General features: G+C 39.5%; 1 protein-coding gene across 1 annotated transcript in view; it reads right to left on the reverse strand.

Annotated features, from left to right (window-relative positions):
• tbl1xr1a (tbl1x receptor 1a) overlaps positions 1-15952 on the reverse strand; it is a 47431-nt gene extending 31479 nt beyond the window's left edge. The window contains exon 1 of the mRNA XM_040039875.1: positions 15495-15952. The gene's annotated coding sequence lies outside the window, so the exon portion shown is untranslated. The remainder of the gene's footprint in view (positions 1-15494) is intronic.
• Positions 15953-16417: the final 465 nt, after the last annotated feature.

Consider the following 16417-nt stretch of genomic DNA (forward strand, 5'->3'; position numbering starts at 1 on the left):
TGAATTATTGTGTGGGTTTTAGATTGTTTTTTCTTTCAGTTTTGAGATTCAAATTTTCCTTTTTTTTCTTTTTTTTTTTGCTTCTGAACTTGGGCACCATTGTGGGATTTTTTGCTGTCTACCCTGGTTGACCTGTTTATACATGTCCAACTGTCCAAAGACTCTTCCCACCTCCCGTTTTTCACCTTCCACTTGACAGATTGTCTTGTTACTGCTAGTCAAGCCTTCAGGGCATTTCATTGTGTAACTTGTTTTCTAGTCTTCGGGTTTCTTGTGCAGGACATTTAGACATTTTTACTGTATTCTCTGACTACCTTTCTGCATATACCCCTGCCCAGACTAAGGACTGGTTTTCTGGATTTTATTCTTCCTCCATGTGTTCTATATCCCTTTACTCCTGTGACTTTCACATGCCTTGACATCCCTCTCACTCACAGCAGTAATTATCAAGCGTCAAGTCCATTAATTACCTATTAATAAACTCTTTGTTAAAGTAGTGGTACAAATAAAACTGACAATAGTACAACTTTTGAGCGCAAGGGTTGCAACACTTTTCTAGTATCAGCATACCACGCAACACTAATGGCTTATCAGTGATGCGTTTAACAGTGATATGTTCAGTGCAATAACGACTGTGTGGGCCACTCCTTCCTACTATGCATTTCTGGCTAAATCTACTGGAAAAGAGTTGAACAACTCAAAGAAAGAAACTCCACTGGCAAATAGTGTTTTATGGCAGCGCAATGCAGGGACGCTACGCACAAGTATGAATGCTCCCACTTTTTAGACTACATCACAGGCTCTACATAGATCCACTACAGTAGAAATTAAGATTTAGAGGAAGTTCAGTCAGATACGGAAAATATAGCATTAGCATAATTGGTATGAATTTGCTTTGTATTACACGCCACAGTTTCACAATCCAAACGTTATCAAAATTTCAGTTTCCACCTAAGAGCCTTTACCAATGCCGTCGAGAAAGAAATGCTATGATAATACCAAATGCTGAGCCTAGAAATCAGGCTGAGGAATCTGAAATATAAATTGTGTGACTTCATTTACAAGCTAAGCCATGTTTTTCCAAGTCCTCTGACATTATGCACACATATTCCATCTGGTCCAGAAATGTTAAGTATAAATCCTCAAGAGTGAGCTCCAACAATTGTGATGGAGGTGCTAAAAAAAAAAAAAAGCCACAGCGGCCTTTCTATTAAACACAGCACGGTGTGTGCTGTTGTGTGCTTTTGTTGCTGACAGCTTTGTTGCTGTGAAAGAAAAGAGCGCCGATGTTCCAGTCCCAGTATGCCAGTTCTACTATATACCGTATGGAAGCTTACAGATGGCGACAACACTGCCAGCGATTCATATTACTGTCACTACCGTGGCTACTGTTATTTTTGCAGGGCAGTATGACACAGCATGAAGCTTGTGTCTTTATTGGCAGTTTCATTTTGATTTGCCACAGGACCGTGCACTTCCACTGATCAATCACAGGCTGAACTGCCAGCCTTGTATCTAGATGTAGCTATAGTGGTAATGCTAATGCAATACTGGGCTGTGAGGCAATTTTGGAATGGATACCACTCTGGGATTGCAGTGCGCTTGTGCTGACTTAAAAACAAACAAACAAACAAAAAAAACCAACAATTTTTTCTCATATACAATCATTACAAACAGAGAATGCCAGGATATTTCTTCTTTTATATTAACCTGGTCCATTCATTTCAATAAAATTGGAGGATTCCACCAAACAGGATCAATAATTCACCTAACGTTGTTTATGTGTGCGTGAAGCTGACAGGAAAGCTGTGGAAGGATTCTCCTGGTCACTCACAGAAGCCTAAAAAGCTTATGTGGGATTCAGTTACTCACAGAATTGGATTGCATTTGTGGTGTTAGCAGAAGGGCCGGATGTGTGAAAGGGAACGCAAGTATGCTTTCTTTACAAAAATTACAATAGAACAATAATGACCTGTCCTGCTGCTGGACAGTAACTCCACTGTGTGGGAGAGTAGTCCTTCTGATGCTCTGCAGCCACATGAACCAGCTCTGCTGGGTCCGGTTCAGGGTGGCCAATTGATGGCATTTTAATTTCCAATGTTTATGAGAACACAATAATACATTTTTTTTTTTTAAAATACTGTCTTTTTTTTTTGTCTTTTTTTGCACAGCTTTTTGTCATAAAGCGTCCCTGTTTCCTTGCAGGGGACCCTCGGCCCAAAGATAATTTAAACTAAAGTCATACTGACTTAGTACAGTCTAAGGCCACACACTGGATATGTGAATATGAAGGTCACAGGTTACTACAGAAATATAATTAACACTAGGGCTGCCACAAACTATTATTTTGATATAGTCGACTAGTCACCAATTATTTTTGCGATTAGTCGACCAATCAGATCATGCATCATGGATGTACAATGTACAGCTTATTGCACCAGCAGCATCTGCTCTTATATAACTATCATTAGCTTACAGCTTGAAGTGTTTAAGGTATGTGCTAACTAAAAAGAAAGACAAGATGATAGTTTATTAAATTTTAATGAAATCTGCAGATTGTTTCGGTGGAGTTTAATAAACGCAGCCGTCTGCTCCTTGCTATCTAAAATATAACAGGATACCGGAGTATATTCTCGAGCATCTCACACTTCTGATAATCAGTTGTCTGCTTCACGTTTATTCAGCTGTGTAAAAACTATAACTTTAATCTCAGCCAAACCGATTTACTCAGGAACAAATAAAATACTTAAAAAAAAAGCCAAACAATATGGTGGGTTTGAAAACGATTTGCCGTGAGTCCGGCGTTCTCACGGGCTCTAGAGAGCCTTGCCCCCGGCTAGCTATCGAGCTAGTGGGTAACAGACGTCTCCGAAAACGTCGGAGCACTTTTGCAAATATGTGGTGTCTTGATAAACTGAGCAGATATTTGAGGTTTACACAGCTACATTCTCGCCTGAAAATATGTTAAATGTTTATTTTGTGACCCAGAAAGAATAATAAGAGTAATATTAAAACTAACTAGCTGCCGCCATTGTTGGAAACTGAGCTGGGCTGCGATATGAATTCTGGGACACAGCTTCTTCTTCTTCGGGGTTTAACGGCAGCTGGCATCCTTGTACATGCAGTGCTGCCATCTTCTGTTTCATTCCGTTATTACACTCTTAAATCCTACTACTTATTGCTGCGTCTTTTGGGATCTTTCAAAGCTTCAAACTATGCGTCGACGATTTTAATAGTCGATGTAATCGTGACTAGTCGACTAATCGTGGCAGCCCTAATTAACACCATAAAAAAATACACCTAACTGCTAACTGCACACCTCTTAGACCTGCATCAATTTATTAGTAACAGCCAAGAAATGGAAATTTAAAAAAAATAAAAAACCCTCAACTACCTTACAACTGTTAACACAGCACGGTTTGTCCAAAAGAGAACACTGTCCAACGTTAGCAACACACATTTGGAATGCAACAAACACAACAACCACCTGATCGGAGCAGAGACAGGCGGTGGGATTTTCATGTATTTAAAAGAAAAAAAGAGATTGGCCAAATATCTGATTTTAAGATCAAAATGTAAGTATCAGTCTGTAAAAAAAAAAAAAATCCACCACCACTGTCTTTTCTGTTTCTTTTTGCTGATTTGTTGCATCCCTAGTTCAAAGGTCATTTATTAACTTTTTAATATCCCTTCTCTCCAATACCATGCTCTGAAATCCACGTCATGTACAGCAAAAAAAACATAATCCAAAAATAGACCGCAGGCCTTTCACTCAACAACAGTGCTGCATCATAAACATGGGTCATATGCCCAAGTCCTTGTTAATACCACTAATCCGTGATGAGATCGGTTTTCTTTTGTCTGATCCAAGGCCATATGAGACGAGCTCAACCAACTGCAGATCCTTCAGATTTATGCCAGAATCACAGATAAAAACATCAACTACTAAAACAATGCTAAGCCCGGACAATCCCTGATAATAATGCAATGCAATATATCACAGCACAGGATCCCATGACATTTAGCTGGGCTTAAACACACCTCAGCTTTCTCCTTCTCTCCTCAAGTACAGAGGAGGGCCAAACCCTGGACAGAGCAAACCAGAATCACAGGGAGCTTGTTAAGAGTCTGGGACACGCTGTGAGTCATTTTGGGTCTCTTGGGAATTATGGAAATTCATATTTCAGTAAAGCTGGTGTGTGTAAAATGACATCCTCGTGATCTGGATACTCGTAATAAGTTTAGTGTTTGACCTCAGACGTTAGCAGCACAAATTTAAGGTTATTAAATTTGTGCTGGTCAGCTCCAGACAAAAATACAGTGAATTCTTCTATAAAATAACAATAAATAATTAGGAGAGAGCAGAGTGAGTGATCTGAAGAAAAGAAAATGGATGGAAGGTTAAAGAGCAAAGTTGGAATTTACAATTTGGGATTTCTCCTAGTCTCACAAATAATTTCAGGGAGGCCAACTTAGCGGGCTCCTGTTTGGTCACAATATTTTCTATTTTACTCCATACCTGAATCCCACAACAGGTGAGCAGCAAAAACGAAACACTGTAGAGATGTTTCAGAGCATCTTTCTGGTTTTAACCCGAGAAGATACTCAAAGATGAGCACTGCTACAGCTGCTCTGCCTGAGGCAGCATACCTGTTTGGATCCTCTAATGACAGACCTAGGACCAAACAGATGTGGCTGAGGCTTCCACACAGTGTATCGCTTCAGCTGGATGAGATGTGCTTACATATGAGATTTACTCAATATGCCCTGTGTCTTCTTTGCTTCACAATATCTGTTTGGTCCGAAATTAACATCATGTCCACTAAAGGCCGAACCCAAAGCTAGCTTAAGCTGTAGTTTTTGGTGATTAAAATGATCACCCTAATGAAAAATATATATTTTAATATATTGGCTTCAAATCAAAACTGTCTCCGACTCTTTTAGAAAAAGACAACAAGTGTAAACAAACAAACAAAAATAAAGTAAAAATTCAAATGGAGCCATGGCTAATAAAACCTTGATTGCCTAGTATTTTCTGTTTCAGAGCAAAAGGGAAATTTTTCTTGTGCCGTCTATAAAACTTTAGCCAGACTTGCTTCATCACCAAATAAATCCATCAGGCATCTTTACATGTGAACGCGTTTCACTAATGCTACTTTTTCACCTTGGTGTGTTGAGAAGCGCGGCTTTTGCAGCCAACCAGATCATAAGTATTTAGGCAGCATTAATAAAGGAGGTAATATTTCTCTAAAGCCATCCTTTGGATCATAACCCAGTTCCTGGACCTTGGGTTCATGTTTATTTGATTCAAAATCCACATTAATACACATGAGAACAAAGTTCCATTATATAAATATGCCCAATTTAGCCATATGGGCCAAATTCCTGCAGTCCCTGAGAGGCTGATGGCATTTACAGATAGTAAAGCAAAGCAATGTAAAAAAACATCCATTTACAGATAAGAGCCAGAAGCATTTGGCTGATGAAACAAACACAAACCAGATAAAATATTAATCCAAGCCACACCCAAGCACATGAACACAAATATAGAAACACTTTACGGTAATAAATCAATGACTTATAGTTGTTGATGATTGGCTCATGAACAAAAAAAGAACATTACTACTTCCATTTCTCTTATTACTTGACTGAGCCTTTAAAGCAGATCGTGCTTTAATCTGGCATTCATTAATAGCCATTAATGCAGGTGTAACGTGTTTAATGTTCGAAAGCCACACAAAAAATAATAATTTAAAAAAACTTGAGAAACAATCCACTAACTTGCTCTTTGCTGCAGTGAAAAAGCATTAAAACTGCAGTGTATAAAACTGACCTGTAAATTTTCTGTACTATCGGTTTGCTCCAGTTTTATTAAGGCCAACCTCATTTCTCAGATTTCAGCAATGCTAAGCATTCACTACGACACCAGTGATAACATCAAACATGCTTGCCAAAAAAAAAAAAAAAAAAAGTAGTGTAACAGGCTGAACAGTCAGTCAAGCAGTTCCTGCAACATGATAAAATCTGCACCCACAGTGCAGCTGCGGCGTGGCGTTCCTGTGTTGGCGGGTTAACCCGGGACCTGGAAGGCGTGGAATGCCCCAGTGGCCCTTTGTCTTTTCTTTCTGCTGACACTGTGACAGCAGCTGTGCTGGGGCGTTCCTGTGAGCCAATTAGCAAAGTGAGCATTCCATTCACAGTTTAACATCTCTTCTGATCCATGTGGTTCAATCAGAGGCTCATGTCATGGAGTTGGTCCTTTGCAAAAATACTGTCTTAATGTTAGATCTGTCAGAAAAGCACCTGCTGTTTGACAGAGCTCTCCAAGAATCCAAGTAGAAAAGCCATCTCTGCTGGGAGGCCTCAGCCTCATTTATTAAACCTAAATGAACATTCAAGATAAATGAGTATCTGGAATATAGCACATTAGGGTAGGAAGGTGAATGAGTCTATCAGTGTCAGAGGGGTCAGGTTGTAGAGACCATGCTGTATGTCTTCATGAATATGATTGCACTGGATGAGTCAGCTGATGAATGAGCTGGTAAGCGCCAAGTAAAATTAGCAACTAATGCCACTAATGGTAGGATATTTATATCCTAGCAATATTACATTCAAATCATGTTTTTTTTTAATATTTTAACCAGTTGCAATGGCTAACATGGGTCACGCTAACTCATAGAGATGAGATCCAAATTTTTAAAAATGCCACATTTTCCAACTACAACTCTATAGCAGAAGATTAATCCGTGAGATTAACACTAGCTGTATAAATTCAGTAATTTCTGAAGGCAGGCTTTCTAAATTAAGCTGGAAAAAAAAAGAGATAAAAGAAAAGATAGACCACCTCCTCAATAGACTCAATAGGGTGAATGCAGCATGTCGTGTAGAACAGCTTTAAGTGTTCAGTAAGAGTAGCAAATGGATTTATGAATACCAGTCCATTTACAACATTTAAGATGGATGAAGCTACCATTATGTTGCCCATCATGTCTCTTGTTGCCATGCTCCACCATATCTCTTGGAGATGAGCTTTTAGATTCAGCTAAGAATCTAAAAAAAAACTACCAGACTTGCGCTCGAGTGTTGTTGACTGAATGTCTGCTCCAGCCAGATCATTTTTGTGTTTACTTTCAGACTTTAGGTAATTAAAATGATTAATATAAAGCTACACAGTTTCGCTATCAAATCCAAAGTCTGCATGACCCACAGCAGCAAAACTAAAGGTTGCAACAGACCAAAATTATCCTTACTTCAGTATTGCACTCTTCCTGGTTGTACTTGTAATGGCAAGCAATAGACCAATCTTTGTGAAAGTTCAACTGAAACAGTGAACATGCCAAAGCTCTGCTAATAACTTTCCTGCATTTCCTAGATAGGACTTTATCACAGCTGCGATCGGAACCCTTTCTATACTTTTCCCCAAATTATAGTCAGCCCTGAGCTCACATTCCTTATCAGTCTAGCAAAAAAGACCTGAAAGCCTCTGCATACCCTTCGCTTAAAAGTATAAACCATGTGTTTGTCCCGCCAGCTGGCTGTGTTTGCCATGCATCAAGAACTTAAGGCCACAGACATCTGTTTGCACAATTTACAAGAAACTGCAGCTGGCATGTGTACTGATTCTTCAATGCTGTTTTAACAGAAAGAAAATTTAAGTAGCTGTAAATAAAATAACTGAATCTGATATTAAATACAATTTTGAAATGATACTGGCACATATGGAAAAACAAAGCACAATTTTTCTGCACGTCAAAACTAGGAATGAATTCAACGATAGGTCTCCGTTTAATGATAGTGGGCATCTTTTGTTGTTTTATTTTGCCACTTCAGTGGACTCAGAGATTCCAGTACAATAAATTATTTATATCTAAAGCACCACTGGCGGCAGTGCCTCCTTTTCTTTTTGTTGTGTTACACAGAAGCCCTGGTTGTAGATGTTGTCTTGCTCTTGTTCTCAAAACAAAGGTGGCGCTAAATTGTGGTCTGTAACATGCACTAAGGCATAAGACTTTCATGCAGTTTTTTAAAACACAGTAAGCAATTTTTATCAGTGTTGTTGCAACATGAAGTCAGATTGTGCTTAGGCCTAAGTTCAGCTAGGACAATCTCATATGGAGAAGGTACTATTAGAAGAAAATCAAGGTCTCATTAAGAGGTATAAAAACTCTTTCTTGTTTGCCTAAATACAAACTAAAAGTTACTTTCTTTTTCGATGTCAAGCAGCCACCATGTTATTACTGATCTCTAGTTTTTGTTAGAGCATGCAGTACATTCCAAACTAACAAAACATAAAATTATAAAATCCCAATCTTTCGTCATAAACAGCACAGTGGAATAGTTCAATACTAACAGGGTATTATTTGTCATATCATACTCTACTGGAATATATCACAAGATCCAGCAGTCCTACTCATGAGGTAAATGAAATTGTGGATTGGGACTTTCCCCAGAGTTTGGACGGAAGCTGCAGGCCATACATAATCACCCTGGGTCACTGCAGCAGAGGGGAAAGGGAGCTGCAGGCCTGTAAACTTCAAAGCCTTTTGAGTAAAGAGGGGGAGGGGCCGCTGAGCACCAAGCATTCTTCACAATGTTGAACTTGACCCCTGAGGTTGCCACACACACCATGTGACTGCTGTCAACTGTGTGTGTGTGTGTGTGTGTGTGTGTGTGTGTGTGTGTGTGTGTGTGGGGTGCAGATCTGCGTGGATGCGCATGTAGCATGAGCATGACTGTGTGTGTGAGAGAGAGAGAGCGTTTTGAATACAGTCCTCAAAGATAATAAGCACACCTAACTCCTGGACCTTCAAACTTACAATTTAAACCAATTAAATAACAGGTTTGAACTATTTGGTAAATATAGCTAACCACTGTATTGGAGGATAATTTCTGTGATCAGATCAAATACCATACAAAACACAAGCCTGCCAAAGGAGAAAAACTCCACTTAGAATCAAATTACATTACACAAAGGCCCATTTCCTTTGTTACCCTGTCAGCTCTAACAAGCAGGAAGTTTTGTGTTATTCATTTGTTTTTTGTGCCACAAGCACAAAGGTACTAAATTACCTCAAGTATGTAAATAGCACAGTGTTACTGTAAATCTTTATTTCCACATCCACAACAACGTTTTTAAGTGTTAATAGAACAAAAGAACAATGTTACGACTTTACACAATTGTGACAAATATCTGAGCAACATGTTCAGCTGCCTCTCCAGAGAGTCTCTCATCCAGGTTTGCCATCTTGGACTGTAGCCATGGTGATACTCCTCGTTTCCCTCTACAGTGAGCTGTCTATACGAGCACGTGAACTGGAAATGGGGGAAAATCTGACATATGTTGACCCTAAAGCCAGAGGTTTTAATGCCACAAAGATCGCTATCATTTTAACCCGCTATTATCACCATGGTAACTTTCACACTTTCACTGAATCTTCTTTTTTCTGACGCCATTCAAGAATGACAAACATATATGACCGGCAATGCCACAGGATGTTGCTGACAGCAGCACTCAGTGGATGACTGAGCTGAGGTTAATGTCACACCATTAACAGCTCAAGTCCTTTTGAACCCAACAGTCAAAGAAGTAAATAATGAACTTTTATGGCGGTGATGCATCATGTTAAAAGCATAAACTAATTGTTACTGTCCAACATTATTTATAGACCACCCAAATCTTGTATTTATCTGTGTTTAACTCACCGTTTTAGTGACGTACTGATCTAATTTACGTAAAGCCCCTTATGTTATACAACAACTATCTGTGGTAAATTTCCAGGTCAATTCAATCAAGTCAATTAAAATTACGTTTCCAACATCCCAGAAATTATACACACAAACCCTGTACTCATTGAGGAAATAAGACCTACTTATTGTTTAGTTATGGCAGATATGTACACGATCCAGGGTAGTTCCATATTTGTGCGTCTCTCCATCTCGTGTCAGGCCATTATCTAACCAAGGAAGACATTTTCACTCACTGCACTTTAGTCCATTTTGTCTTTCCCTTTTCAATTCACAACACTGATGACGGGCACTGGTTACATAACTGTACTACTCCACCACCACGCTTCCTCTGTGATTTATTAAGGCCAAGCAATAAATGTGTCCTGTGTAGATAACATGACTCAGCTGCCTGCTCTGTAGCAAAACCTTATTCTTCTGTCCTATGCTCAGCATGTGCTCTACTATATCAATGACAAACAGGCAAATTCAGTCCATATTAAAAACATCCACACAATATTTCAAAGATCACGACTTGAACTTGAAGCTTTCCTTTGTTGTCCTATTTTATACTCTGGTGTTAGACACAATAGGGTCAGTCATAAACGTCGTGCTCACAAGACAATCAGAGAAATGAACCAGTATGTGAATGTTCAACAACCTTGGCAGTTTAGAAACAGTTACCAAGGCAATTAGCTGTCACAGTCCAACGGGATTTCGACACATCTCTGCCTGTTTACTGAAATGTTGTGCTTCAGCTCAGGAAATTGTAAAATTTACAGGAAGTTGATTACAGCCACTCAAACCATAATAATAATAATAATGTATACTTATTTGCTCCCCGTGGCGAAATTACTTGTTTTTCTCTGCATTTGACCCATTCAAATGCAGTGAAGCAGTGGGCAGCCACTAAGCAGCCGCCCAGGGAGCAGTGTGTAGGGACGGTACCTTGCACAGGGGTACCTCAGGGTAGCTGTTCAGTGGATTCGAACCCCCAACCTTCCGATCATGGGGCGACCACGCTACCTACTGAGCTATCCCTGCCCTCAAAGCTTTCTATCATGCCATAGCTAATCTATCAAAAAACTCAAGTACTGACGAATCCAAAGTTAAGCATGTTATCAGTTAAGATAATGTTTTAAAGATCATTCTAGCTTCTTCTAGTGCATGTTTTAGAAGCTATATTACCTCATCGATAAATAGTGGTAGCGTGAAAGGAAATGTGAAAGTAGAAAAACACGACACAACCTCCATCATGTTGCCGTTTCAAGTTTCACAGTTACCAACGGGCAATGTTTTTCCTGGTTTAAACACTCCTTGGTCCACATATAGTTAAGACAAAGAGTCTTTGTTACTGTAGCTGACACACATTTAGGCATTTTCCTGTTATTCTATGACCATTTCACCAAAAATGTAATTTAAACCCCACAATAAACTATACACTGCTTAAAGGTATTTTATAAATGACAGTTCTGGTGGTTTTCCTGTAGTTAAATGCCAAAACCTCCCTGATGGTTTTGAATATGACATTTTTGTAGGGAAAAAGCCAATAGTGTTGAGCTGCTGGATATTACCAAGCAAGCCAATTGTAGCTCATTCCCCCCTTTAATACAGTACATTAATATTATCATTAAAATATTAAACCTAATCTTCCAATGTAAAGCTTCATGTTGATGTGAATGTCACCCACCTCTTACATCACGGGCATATGTGGGCGCATCCACACCATGGACATAAAAGATGCTGAACTGCTTTAAACCTACATTCTACTGATTAACTGCAATCCTTCTAGCGACCCTTGTGGTTGCAAAAAGACTTTAAGTTATACAGAAGTTAGATCCCTCAAATCCCTCAGCTCAGTAAACACTATCCTGATGACTTTATGGCCTCAAGCGCTACGTCTGAGTCCTACTGAATAAAACATTAAGTTCATTGTGTAAATTACAATTACTCAGAAATGAAGATTATCCTGGACATACTCATTATCTAACAACTTCTCAACTGCAAGTTGGTAGCCAAAGAGTGCAGTTTCACAGTCTGATCCGCCAGCCGCTCCTCACTTTTGGCTTCCACACACCAGGATGGAGATGGCAAACACAGCTCACCCTGAGGCTTCATAACGGGACTTCCACCTTTTATACCATCCCTGTGTGTGAGAGAGCGCAGGCACACACACACACAAACAAGTTCATGCTCACAACTTTGTCCTCTGTGAAATTAATGTGCATATGTGGAGCTTCTACACCGATCCCTCATCATCCACTAATGGTCACACTTATGTTCACTAATTACAGCAGGGAACCTCTCCCGCTCCCTGATATAGACTATGTTCATTCTCTTCATGCTAGAAGTGGCAAATAAACTCCCCACTCTTTCTCTTTCACTCGTTTTTGGGCAACCTACAGTTGGCTGGACACTGGCAACTTTACAGGGAGGCAAAAGGACAATCAGACTACAAAGAAGATTGCTTTAATTGCTTTACCACTGCAAAGTTGCCAATTTCAGGTTAAGTATTTATAGATGCGGATTTCTGCTGAAGACAATATGCGTCACGTTTGCATGAGGGTAAACAATGAGGGCAATGTTTCTGAAGACAATGTTTCTCACTGTCTTAGTTCGAGAGGATCATTGCAGCATTAAAAAAAGCATTTTTTATGTCTACAGAGGAAAAAGTGCTTCTACATCTTTGGAGAGAGCAGACACGCACATGGTGAAACACAAAATAGACACAGTACAGAAACCAGCATCATTTCTGTTAAGCTCCAATTTACACTTGTGTGTTTGTATGCGTTCTAGACGTGAGACAGAACTATATTTTAAACATCTATAAATACAGTAAAAATAGGTGATTCAGACATTATGAGCCTTTCAAAGATCAGTTTCCTTCCCATTCCATCTCCTACCTACATGCAGGATTATTATTTTAATCTCTGTGGATGTCTGTTCAGAGTCTATTCAGGTGTGACTTACGATGCAAAACACTACAACGGGTGCAAAAAAGGAGCAGAGGGGAGGCCAGCACATGCTGTGTATGAGCTCTTCTTTCTTTTGTCTTTTTTTAACCAAAAAACCCACATAACATGTGCAGCGGTGATCCCAATTTTAACGATCAACACAAAGCTTTAGGTTTTGGTGGGTTTCTCTTGTTGTGTGGTTCAGTTCTTTAAAAACACAACTGAACTGATACAACCAGAGGAAAGAGGAGTAGCTCTGATCATAACAGCACATAAACCAAGATAAAAGAGCATATCTGAGATTGCTGTGAACTCAACAGTGACACTTCCACAGAGAGTAAAAGTCACACCAAGCTACTGTACAGGACAAAGTGATTTGTCTTTATACGCTGAGCTGAAAGAGACATACAGTAGCACAATTTTAGTATCTATATCTTCACGTTTATAGATTTGATAGTTATAGCTGTAAAAATAGCTGTCACTGTCTTGTCGGGTGACACACTGATTTTTCATTTATAGTACTATGTATGGTACGTCTCTGTAGGTAGACGGGCAGTATGTAGCTGCCACCTGACTGCGAACATGCTACCACTGCTAAACCATAATTTCCCCATTATAGGTCATCTGTGCACTAGGACAAACAAAGGATGTGTTGCTTAATAGCAGTCAAAAATTGCACTATGACACCATAAAAACTGACAGAGAGCTCACTGCTGACATATGCATATCCAGCCCAACAATGTGAGATTAGATAGCAGACTTTGTAGTCGTCAATGATTCTTGATTAAAGAAAAAAAATACTGAATAACTGTGAGGTCACACAACTGGCTTTGTGTCATTGTCATTTCTGGGGATGAACCCATAACAACAGATATAACGAGAGTGAAAGTAAATAAAAAAGCCTTGTAAACGAGCCTTGAACTTGTAAACTAACTTGACCACAGTGTGAAATACCTCAGAACAGCTCACCCGTTGCTGTTAGCTTCATCTATGCCACGTTAGTTCTCCACTAGAACTGAACTGAACTGAAAAGAACAGATAAGCTAACAGATCGGCAGGTTGCTCCCGATATCCGATCCAGCACTTTCAGTTAGGATTATACTGACATCTAAAAATCAGCTCTCACGCATTCATAAATGGTGACCTCCTGGTCACAAAAACAGGAGACACATTAAATAGCTGACACATAGAGCAAACCTCAAGTTTATTCTTCTGGAGCACACTTACTGTATGGATAGCCCTAAGGGTGGTAGCACAAAACGCTGTAGATGCACGTGAATAAGGACACAAGTATATGTTTCAGCTGATGCTAACAGCCCATATTAGCCTATCAGAATATATCTGTTTCTGCGTCACTTTATTTAACTCTCTGCATTGTCTGCAGCACATGTAGCAGAGTATGCCCTGTAGACAATTTTAAACTCTTACGCACTGTGAATATGAAGCACAGACACCTTGCCTGACCTTAAAACCCACAAAGACAAAAAAAAAAAAGCAATGACCTGAGATGACATGTTTTATGGTGTGGTTGGTCCTTAGCTTCAAAGAGTTGATAATTATCAGCTATGAAACCCAATTAGAGCTGCCCTTAATAAAATGAGGGCTGCTTAAGCCCGAGTTTATGTGTGAATACTGGACTCAGGACTGTGTGTGTTACATAACATACTTTAAATATTCGTTACAATGTTTAAAGAACTAAAATCCCATGAAAGGACCAGGTCAATTAAAAAAATAATGACAAATGCATTTAAAAATATCGATATATATTAAAGCCTACAAATATCTTAACCCAGTTAGCCTGTGAAATGTAACTAAGGCTAAACAGTCTCTATTGCCAGCCTTTTCCTTGCTAGATAGTGAAGGCTTATCTGGGACTGGTACATTGTGTCATTGAGTTGAGCTTTGCAAGGTTGGCAAGTGGCCCTCCTGTGTGTGTGTGTGTGTGTGTGTGTGTGTGTGTGTGTGTGTGTGTGTGTGTCTCTGTCTGTCTGTCTGTCTGTCTGTCTGTCTGTGTGTATTCGACCCTCCCCCATATCATCCATGGCTTTGGAACAACCAGCTCCACAGCTCTGTAATAAGCTTTCAATCAAAGTGGCACAAAGGTAACAAAGTAAATAACACGATGAAATACTATGACCTGAACTTTGTCACAATTATGAATCCAAGGTATGCTACAGACAAAAAAATAAACAAGAGCCTGTAAAGCACAACACAACAGACTGGCACAACTACTAACTGGGCTCAAACAGTTTCAGTTTTGATTCATAACCCTTCATAGTTTTATAGACACACTGCCTTATTTAACAAGTACAAAGTGCGTTGAAACACACAAATTGTCCAAGTTAAGTAAGAGATAACAGAATAAATTAAACCATAACTGGCGAAAATAGTTACTTCACAATAATAAAACTTAAGTGACAAAGTAAAAAGTTTGATGTCATATTCAATCTAATTTATTGTGGGTTGAATCCAATATAAATTATCTTAGAAATGTATATTCTAATGACTTGGGTTTAAATAATACAAAAAAACTATTACACACATTCAAAGCTAGTAGGAGTTGCAGGAAGGAAGGGCGCGCTCACAAACACAAACCACGCGCGAGAACTGCTTTCGAACACATGCACACGACACGCGCGCGCCTACTCACGCGCTGAGGCTGCCCATCCCCCACACTCGAGAAAAATTATAAAAATAAACGTACGAAACAGCGCAATAACCCGGCGAAACCTCGCGTTCACAGCCACGCGTGATCGATCTACGCGAGGTTATCATTTATAACGGCAATAATCAAGCGGAAAGACGGTAAACACTCACCAAAAGCTCCAAATCACACAAGGGGGGTGCCTTCTCCTCTGTGCTCCTAATATGGAATCTCCTCCACCACCGTTGTTTTCTAGCTCTAATTACACCTCGAAAAAAGCGTTATAACTGCCTTCAGACCCGGCCAAGCGGGGCTAGGAATCCCCAATGACCGATGTGTTTTGGAAACACGGGCATATATAGTGATAAATCCCCTTAAAAATGAGCTGGATGTACAGTTGGGTCTAGATTGTAGGTTTGCTCGCTAGTAGAGAAAAGAGCCAAACGGTTCAGTAGCAGCCAACGGCTTCAGACTGAAACACAGAGCATCTGACCTGCCAGGCGAAAATGAGCTAGGCCTGAGCTCCTCTCTCTGCAGGAAGCACACTCCAGTCACATAAACATCAAAATGGGTGTCGCAGTATGGAGAAGGATGGTGTAGTTAGGCTGGGGGTAAGCGGTAACTCCTCAAAAACAACTCAGAAATATTAGGTTAAAATTAATTATCCGTTTATGTTGCTCAGTAGTAGACTGTTATTACTACGTAGCTATTTTTGGAGTGTAGCTGTAGGCATGCTGTTATGCACATGAAAAATATACTGTAGCTCACATTTTAGTTATTTATGGAACTATGCAAAAAAAAAACCGATGTAAAAACAAAAAGTACAATTCTTTTATGCGATAACAATTAAAATTTTCAGGCATCATTTTAGGAACAAAATGTACTTTTGTTGTTTGGAACTAAGCCTTCCAATGCTGGCTCGCACACCACATGCTAACTATCTTAATTATTAGTAAAAGCAGGGCTATTGGAGTCGGTTGATGATAGGCAACGTAAATATAACCAATATCACCAGCTCCACATGCACATATTTACTCTGCTCACAAGAACAGAACTAGAGTGTGCAGGAATGTGGCGCTGTGAATGAACAATCAAT

The sequence above is a fragment of the Simochromis diagramma genome, unplaced genomic scaffold, assembly GCF_900408965.1.
Source record: "Simochromis diagramma unplaced genomic scaffold, fSimDia1.1 OVJJ01000026.1, whole genome shotgun sequence".
NCBI classification, from domain to species: Eukaryota; Metazoa; Chordata; class Actinopteri; order Cichliformes; family Cichlidae; genus Simochromis; species Simochromis diagramma.